Below are 9,842 nucleotides of genomic sequence, written 5' to 3'. Positions count from 1 at the left end.
ACAGGGGCTTTGTTCTCATTCTCCTTATTTCTTCTCTCAATTCTTCTAAGAGGGGGATATAGTTTATTTGATATATTTTTTCTATTGATGCAGTCAGTTTAATCCCTAAATATTTAATTTCTTTCTGCCATAGAAATGGGAATTCTCTCTTAGTGCTCATGCACACTGACGTTTTAAAAAACTGGCTGCAAAGCTAGCTCCGATGCCTGGAAAAAGTGTTGTTAAAAACGTGATTTTTACCGCGTTTTGCATTTGCGTTTTTGCGCGTTTTTGCGCGTTTTTTAGCGTTAGCGTTAAGGAGCGTTTTTTAAGAAACGCATCTCTTGGCTATAGCACTCAGAAAACAAAGAAAATATGTTGCGCGTTTATGCGCGTTTTTGCGCGTTTATGCGCGTTTTTGCGCGTTTATGCGCGTTTTTGCGTTTTTCCAGCTCTAGCTCCACGCCACGGAACGCACTGGTCCTGGGTTTTTTTTACAGCTTAAAAACGCCTATGCCATTTGCAGCTCAAAAACGCCTAGGTGGGCATGAAGCCATAGACTAACATGGACGGCCGTTTTTAAGCTGCAAAAAAAGCTCAAAAAAGTGGCTGTAAAAACGTCCATGTGCATGAGGCCTTAATGTCTAATTCTTCTCTCAAATTTATATTTACGTTTAAGATTTCTGACTTGCTTGGGTTAATTTTAAAGTTTAACTTAAACTTTAACTTTAAAATGTATGGCTGATTTAAACTGAACATTCTATTGAGGATTAAACAGCTGTTGAGAAAAATGTAAAAAAAAAAAAGAAAAATCACATGAAGAACAAAAACAGGACATGTGTGAATAAATAAGGCAAATTTTATTTTATTTTTTTAATTATTGTATTGAAATTATTGCTGTCTCTATCCAGGGCACAATGAGACATAAAGGAATCCTCATAAGTGCCTCCTTGTTCTCCACCATGATTTTTCTGATGGCGAAATGGTTCGTGAACACCAGAGACATCCCCCGAACGATGCCCTTTGCTCCTACACCAGCCAGAACGCCGCTCCCCATAATGAGGCAGTCAGTAACCCTGTCCAATGGCACTTACACTTATCATCTGAACCTAACCAGTTTTGAGGCGGAGTTCCCCCAACTACAGAGTTACCATTGCACACTCATCCAGGAGCCAAACCAAGAGAAACAAGGAGCAACCAACCAAAAGCTCTTGATCCTGGCAGTGAAATCCCAACCCAGTACTGGGACAAGGAGGTCAGCTCTGCGGAGGACATGGGCTAAAGAGAGAGAGATAAATGGATACAGAATCAAACCGATATTCTTGTTGGGAAAGACGGATGTGAAAGGACATATGGAAATGGCCAAACATGAGAGCCGAGAGTACGGTGACATTCTACAATGGGACATGACCGAAGGACACCATAACTTGTCCTTGAAAGAACGCTGCTTCTTGGAGTGGCTGTATGTGAAGATGCCACAAGTGGATCACATTTTTAAAGGTAAGGGAGGAGTGCCCAGACTGGGCACACTAACATATTTACACATTCTGAACAAGCACTTTAAAACAAGTTCTCATTCACTTCTGTAAGTATGGGTATTGTGGAGAAATTCATCCTCAAAATTCACAACTGTCTGCATCCTCTGACTCCCCCCATCCCATGTGACCATGTCTCTGCTTTCTCTAACCTTCCCCATCCGATGTAATTCTGTCTCTGCATCTCCTCACCACCCCTTATGTGTCTTTGCAGTCATTCATCCTTCTTATCTCCTGAGTGTTTATGACATGTCTCTACAGCCTCTCACCCCTCTCCTCTTCTGTGTGTCTATGTCTCTGCACCCTCTCTTCCCTCTCCTCTCCTGTGTGTCTATGTGTCTGCACCCTCTCACCCCTCTCCTCTCCTGTGTGTCTATGTCTCTGCAGCCTCTCACCTCTTTCCTCTCCTGTGTATCTATGTCTCCGACCCTCTCAACCCTCTCCTCTCATGTGTGTCTATGTCTCTGCAGACTCTCACCCCTCTCCTCTCCTGTGTGTCTGTCTCTGCACCCTCTCACCTCTTTCCTCTCCTGTGTATCTATGTCTCCGACCCTCTCAACCCTCTCCTCTCCTGTGTGTCTATGTCTCTGCAGCCTCTCACCCCTCTCACAAAATGTAACTTTTGGCCTAAAAGCAAAACGCTATGTGAGGCGGAAAACTAACACTGCACATCACCCTGAACACACCATCCCCACCGTGAAACATAGTGGTGGCAGCATCATGTGGTGGGGATGCTTTTCTTCAGCAGGGACAGGAAAGCTGGTCAGTGTTGGTGGGAAGATGGATGGAGCCAAATACAGGTCAATCTTGTGGCGCGTACACATGAGCGGAATGTCCGACAGAATAAGTCAATAAGCTTTTCATCATATATTCCAATCATGTGTATGACCCATTGGACTTTTTACGTCAAAAATTCTGACGAACATAGAAATAGAACCTGTTCTAAATATCGGGGAAAACCGCTTGTCTGTATGCTGTTCCGATGGACCAAAAACAACGCATTCTCTGAAGCAAGTACAAGACGGAAGCTATTGGCTATTGAACTTCCTTTTTCTAGTCCCATCGTACGCGTTTTACGTCACCGTGTTCTTGACGGTCAGACTTTGGTGTGATCGTGTGTACGCAAGACCGTTTCAGCGGAATTCAGTCGGAACTCCGTCAGAAAAACCTTCAGAGTTTATTCCGACAGGAAATCCGGTCGTTTGTACAGGGCATTAGAAGATAAAACTGTGAGAGGCTGCCATGTACACACGATCGGACTATCCGGGGAACTTGGCCCTTTTCCTCATCAACATGGGGACAAGGTGCTTTGGGGTGGGGGGCCCCCTTCACCAAAGCACCCCCCCATGTTGAGGGCACGCAGCCTGATTCGGCTCGGGGGGGTGCTCGCTCACTCGTCTCCACCCCCTTTCCTGACCAGCTGGGCAGCGTGCTCAGATAAGAGTCTGGTATGGACTTTGGGGGACCCCCACGCGTTTTTTCGCCAAGGGGTTCCCCTTAAGATCCATACCAGGTGGCGGGGCTCACGATGGAGGCGGCGACATTGACTTCCTGTGCTAGTCCCATCTACCTGGAGCCACGTTCCAAATTAACAGACTTTACTCCGTGTGTGGGCAAGTCCGTTCATTTCAAAAGTCCAGCGGACCTCCACTGCAAAGTCTGGCGGATTGTCCGCCAGATAGTCTGTACACGGCATTAGAGTCTGCAAAAGACTTGAGACTGGGGCGGAGGTTGACCTTCCAGCAGGACAACGACCCTAAACATATAGCCAGAGCTACAATGGAATGGTTTAGATCAAAGCATATTCATGTGTTAGAATGACCCAGTCAAAGTCCAGACCTAAATCCAATTGAGAATCTGTGGCAAGACTTGAAAATTGCTGTTCACAGACGTTCTCCATCCAATCTGACAGAGCTTGAGATATTTTGCAAAGAAGAATGGGCAAAAATGTCCCTCTCTAGATGTAAAAAGCTGGTAGAGACATCCCCAAAAAGAATTGCAACTGTAATTGCAGCGAATGGCGGTTCTACAAAGTATTGACTCAAGGGGGGCGCCATACAAATGCCCCCCACACTTTTCGCATATTTATTTGTCAAAACATATAAAACCCATTTATCATTCCTTTTCACAATTATGTGCCACTTTGTGTTGGTCTATCACATAAAATCCCAATAAAATACATTTACGTTTTTGGTTGTAACATGACAAAATGTGGAAAATTTCAAGATGTGTGAATACTTTTTCAAGGCACTGTAGATCAATAACATATATATGGTTACTGATCTTCATACATTATAACTATCTTTTTCCTCCCTACAGTTGACGATGATGAATTTGTGAACCCAGAAGTGATTGTACAGTATATTACAGAAAATGGATCCCCAGATACAATTCATGGTTTCCACCATCATAGGCCACCTGTCATGCGTCAGACCAAATACAGCATCACAAAGACTCTGTACCCTCAGAAATATTATCCAGGTTTTGTATCCGGTGGCGGTTTTCTCTTCCCAGGAGCCTCAGTGAACGGCCTGTACAATGCCTCCCTTCTACTCCCTGTATTCCCATTGGATGACGTATATTTTGGATTTCTCACTGTGGCGGCCAATCTAACCTTTCAACATGACAGTCGCTTCTACGTGCGAGGATTAAAGTACAATGTGTGTAGGTACAAAGAAGCACTGGTGGTCCATGGTATTAATGAAGCGAACATGGCCTGGATATGGCAGGAAGTACAGAACAGCAAATGCCGAAGGTCAAAGTCACACCAAGCTGGTAGACAGACGTACAGACAAAGAACTTCTACAAATGGGGGGAAAAAAAATCATTCCTCGATACAAGGGCTAAAACACATCTGACTGGATGTTGGAAGCTAAAGAATAGTTGTATTTTTTAGAATATTATTTACGGAAAACGCAATTCGGAATGTCCTTATGAGGCCCATATTGTGGCTTTATTATTACACGTTTTGACATGCTGTACTCAACATTAAAAATTTTTACAACTATCACATTTTTTTTAATATATGTTCGAATGCATTCATCTATTAATTTTATTACTAAAATAAAAAAAGAACCACAATGGTTTAATACTCTAAGATGTTAATCAGGTTGGAATAGGTGGTGGTGAGGTATGAAATCCTTTTTGAGCTTCTTTCTGAATCAGTGTCCATGTGACATCTCTGTTTAGGGCAATGTCCATGCGACATTCCTGTTTAGGGCAATGTACATGTGGCATCCCAGTTTAGGGCAGTGTCCATGTGACATCTCTGTTTAGGGCAATGTCCATGTGACATCCCTGTTTAGGGCAATGTCCATGCGACATTCCTGTTTAGGGCAATGTACATGTGACATCCCTGTTTAGGGCAATGTCCATGTGACATCCCTGTTTAGGGCAATGTCAATGTAACATCTCTGTTTAGGTCAGTGTCCATGTGACATCTATGTTTAGGGCAATGTCCATGTGACATCTCTGTTTAGGACTCATCCATGTGACATCTCTGTTTAGGACAATGTCCATAAAACGTCTATGTTTAGGGCAATGTCCATTTGACATCTCTTCGTAGGGCAATATCAATGTAACATCTCTGTTTAGGTCAGTGTCCATGTGACATCCCTGTTTAGGGCAATGTCCATGTAACATTCCTGTTTAGGGCAATGTCCATGTGACATCTCAGTTTAGGGAAATGTCCATGTGACATCCCTGTTTAGGGCAATGTCCATGCGACATTCCTGTTTAGGGCAATGTCCATGCAACATTCCTGTTTAGGGCAATGTCCATGTGACATCCCTGTTTAGGGCAATGTCCATGTGACATCTCTGTTTAGGGCAATGTCCATACGACATCTCTGTTTAGGGCAATGTCCATGCAACATTCCTGTTTAGGGCAATGTCCATGTGACATCCCTGTTTAGGGCAATGTCCATGTGACATCTCTGTTTAGGGCAATGTCCATGTGACATCTCTGTTTAGGGCAATGTACATGTGACATTCCTGTTTAGGGCAATGTCCATACGACATCTCTGTTTAGGGCAATGTCCATGTGACATCCCTGTTTAGGGCAATGTCCATGTGACATCTCTGTTTAGGGCAATGTACATGTGACATTCCTGTTTAGGGCAATGTCCATGTGACATCTCAGTTTAGGGAAATGTCCATGTGACATCTCAGTTTAGGGAAATGTCCATGTGACATTCCTGTTTAGGGCAATGTCCATGCAACATTCCTGTTTAGGGCAATGTCCATGCAACATTCCTGTTTAGGGCAATGTCCATGCAACATTCCTGTTTAGGGCAATGTCCATGTGACATCCCTGTTTAGGGCAATGTCCATGTGACATCCCTGTTTAGGGCAATGTCCATACGACATTTCTGTTTAGGGCAATGTCCATACGACATCTCTGTTTAGGGCAATGTCCATGCGACATTCCTGTTTAGGGCAATGTCCATGCAACATTCCTGTTTAGGGCAATGTCCATGTGACATCTCTGTTTAGGGCAATGTCCATGTGACATCCCTGTTTAGGGCAATGTACATGTGACATCCCTGTTTAGGGCAATGTCCATGTGACATCCCTGTTTAGGGCAATGTCCATGTGACATCCCTGTTTAGGGCAATGTCCATGTGACATCCCTGTTTAGGGCAATGTCCATACGACATTTCTGTTTAGGGCAATGTCCATACGACATCTCTGTTTAGGGCAATGTCCATGTGACATCCCTGTTTAGGGCAATGTCCATGTGACATCCCTGTTTAGGGCAATGTCCATGCGACATTCCTGTTTAGGGCAATATCCATGCAACATTCCTGTTTAGGGCAATGTCCATGTGACATCCCTGTTTAGGGCAATGTCCATGTGACATCTCTGTTTAGGGCAATGTCCATGTGACATCTCTGTTTAGGGCAATGTCCATGTGACATCTCTGTTTAGGGCTCATTAATGTGACATCTCTGTTTAGAGCAATGTCCATGTGACATCTCTGTTTAGAGCACTGTCCATGAGACTTCTCTGTTTAGGGCAGCGTCCATATGACATCTCTGTTTAGGGTAGTGTCCATGTGACATCTCTGTTTAGAGCACTGTCCATGTGACATCTCTGTTTAGGGCACTGTCCATGTGACATCTCTGTTTAGAGCACTGTCCATGTGACATCTCTGTTTAGGGCACTGTCCATGTGACTTCTCTGTTTAGGGCAGTGTCCATGAGACTTCTCTGTTTAATACAATGTCCATGAGACTTCTCTGTTTAGGGCAGTGTCCATGTGACATCTCTGTTTAGGGCAATGTCCATGTGACATCTCTGTTTAGGGCACTGTCCATGTGACTTCTCTGTTTAGGGCACTGTCCATGTGACATCTCTGTTTAGGGCTAGTCTATGTCTATGCAGCTTCTGCATGGTCTTGGGTGATCTTTAACCGCTTCCCGACCGGCGCACGCCAATGTACGTCGGCAGAATGGCACGGGCAGGCATATTGGCGTACAGGTACGTCCAATCTTTAATGCTGCCCTGCTCGCGTGCCGGTTGGGACCCCCGTGAGTCCGGTTGCGGGTCCCGCGGACTCGATCGCTGCGGGCATACCCGCGATCGTCTCACGGGGCGGCAGAACGGAGAAATGCCGTTGTAAACAGCATTTCCCCGTTCTGCCTAGCAACTAGTGACACTGATCTCTGCTCCATGTGATTGGAGCAGAGATCAGTGTTCACTAAATGAAAGCCCAGCCCCCCACAGTTAGTAACACACCCCTAGGAACACTTAACCCCTACACTGCTCCCCCACTGGTTAACCCCTTCACTGCCAGTGTCATTTACACAGGAATCACTGCATTTGTATAGCAGTGATTGCTGTATAAATGACAATGGTCCCAAAAATGTGTCAAAAATGTCCGATGTGTCCGCCATAATGTCGCAGTCACAATAAAAATCACTGATCATCGCCATTACTAGTGAAAAAAAAAATATTAATAAAAATGCCATAAAACTATCCCCTATTTTGTAAACGCTATAACTTTTGCGCAAACCAATCAATAATCGCTTATTGCAATTTTTTTTACCAAAAATATGTAGAAGAATACGTATCGGCCTAAACTGAGGCAAAAAAAAATATATATATATTTTTGGAGATATTTATTATAACAAAAAGTAAAAAAGAATGCATTTTTTTTCAAAATTGTCGCTCTATTTTTGTTTATAGCGCAAAAAATAAAAACTGCAGGGGTGATCAAATACCACCAAAAGAAAGCTCTATTTGTGGGGAAAAAAAGGACATCAATTTTGTTTGGGAGCCATGTTGCGCGACCGCACAATTGTCAGTTAAAGCGTTGCAGTTCCGAATCGCAAAAAGTGGTCTGGTCTTTGACCAGCAAAATGGTCCTGGGGTTGAAGTGGTTAAACACATTTTTGTGCTTTTTTTTGTTTTTTTGTATGTTTGACTGAGCCAGCTTAATACACATTAGTGTATACTCAACTGTCGAGAGGAGAACTAGCCACACAACGGACGGGGTGTCTACTTGAAATGTATTTCAATGCCTTTTTTTCATGAGCACAGATGAGGGGCCCTCAGAGATCCCTTGGCGTTGTGCAAAGTCCCTCCTCAATTTCTTTCATAGTATTTTCATTAGAATGGTTTTGCGAAAAATATAATGCATAGTTTAGAAAAAAAAAAGAAAAGGAATGGACAATAATGGACCATACCATCTGTCACGTAAACAAAAGATTTTGCTAAGTAGCCCCTAAATGGCATTAACTACAACATATGAGGGCCATTGTAATGTATAGTTTCCCTTAGCGGGTGGTAATAAACAGAACTTATATCATTTAAATAATAACAAAAAAGATATGGGAGGGCTCCAAGCCTCAAAAGTTTGATAGGTAGAGCAGCATGTGAGGTTGTTGATTACCCGCGTGGCCAGCCTGAGGGCCTGGCTATAACAAAATAGAGCTCCTCCCGGGTACAGAGCATTTGAACAGCAACTAAGGTAGGTTTGAAGGGGACCAATTATGAACATTCTTAATTGTCTATAGTGTTCAACGGTCTAGCAAAATAAAAGAAATGAAGCAAAAAGAGGAGAAAAGGAGGGGAAAGAAAGGAAAAGGAAGGAGAGAAAAGGAGGTGGTAAAGTCCAGGGAATGCTCTAGGGAGCCCATGAGTAGGGTTGCCACCCTGACAGGATTCACCTGCACGGTCTGGGTTTTGAATCACATGTCCAGGTTTCAGGCAGGCTGAGCCCCGGACATATTTTCTTTATTTTTTTTCAGATTTTGGATTTTCGATTTTCCGATTTTAAAATTTTCACATTTCCGAAATTTGAAAATTCGGAAATCTGAAATTCCAAAATTTCGGAAATGTGGAAATCCGGAATTTGGAAATCCGAAATTTCGGAAATTTGGAAATCCGAAATTTCGGAAATTTGAAAATCCGAAATTTCAGAAATTTGAAAATCCGAAATTTCGTAAATTTGGAATTCCGAAAATTCCGAAATTTGGAAATCCGAAAATTCGCAAATTCAGAAATCCGAAAATTCTAAATTTGGAAATTCGAAAGTCGGAAATTCTGAAATCCGAAGTTCCCGGGAATTTAGAAATCCGAAATTAGAAAAGACCAAATTTCGTAAATCCGAAAATTCGAAATTTGGAAATTCTAAAATTTGAAATTCAGAAATCTGAAAATTTGAAATTTGTAAATCCAAAAATTCAAAAATTTGGAAATCTGAAAAATTTAAATTCGTAAATCAGAATATTTGAAATTCAGAAATCTGAAAATTTGAAATTCGGAAATTCGAAAATTCTAAATTTGGAAATTTGACAATTCGGAAATCTGAAAATTCGGAAATCTGAAAATTCGGAAATTCAGAAATTCTTAAATGTAAAAAAAACTATTCTGATTAGTTTTAAGGGGTTTGGCAGTATGGACACATAGGACACCCAACATTAGAGGTGATTTATTCTTTCAAAGAAAATACACTTTTGTACACTGGTACTGACTAGTATTCCAGTGTTTCTCCTCTCCCTCAGTTTCTCTCCATCACTCAGATAATGTGACCCCAGTGTTGAGAGACAGGAACAGGGGAGGGTCAAATAAGGATGCTGTGCAAGCGATCAATGCCCTTCTTATCAACACTGATAGCATCACTGGGGGTTAGAACGCCGGTGGCTCAAAGGTTGTAATGGGACACAATAAAAACTGGTGGCTTTGTTGTGAAATATAAAGAAGGCTTAATCCACTGGCTGGCTTGTATACATTTTTTGGGGGGGCAATTTTTAGGCATTTTGCCAAGGCACCCCTGAAGAAACCTCAAGGCACCCTGGTTGAAAAAGGCCGGCCTAGAGAAACAC

General features: G+C 42.7%; 1 pseudogene; it reads left to right on the top strand.

Moving 5' to 3' along the window:
* Window positions 1-893: 893 nt before the first annotated feature.
* LOC143964159 (beta-1,3-galactosyltransferase 5-like) lies at window positions 894-4,493 on the top strand (annotated as a pseudogene).
* Window positions 4,494-9,842: the final 5,349 nt, after the last annotated feature.

This window comes from Lithobates pipiens, unplaced genomic scaffold, assembly GCF_037356315.1.
Source record: "Lithobates pipiens isolate NorthernLeopardFrog02 unplaced genomic scaffold, aLitPip1_a1.2 Scaffold_8, whole genome shotgun sequence".
Classification (NCBI taxonomy): domain Eukaryota; kingdom Metazoa; phylum Chordata; class Amphibia; order Anura; family Ranidae; genus Lithobates; species Lithobates pipiens.
The sequence above is the reverse complement of the archived record's forward strand: the minus strand, read 5'-3'. Positions and strand labels throughout refer to the sequence as shown.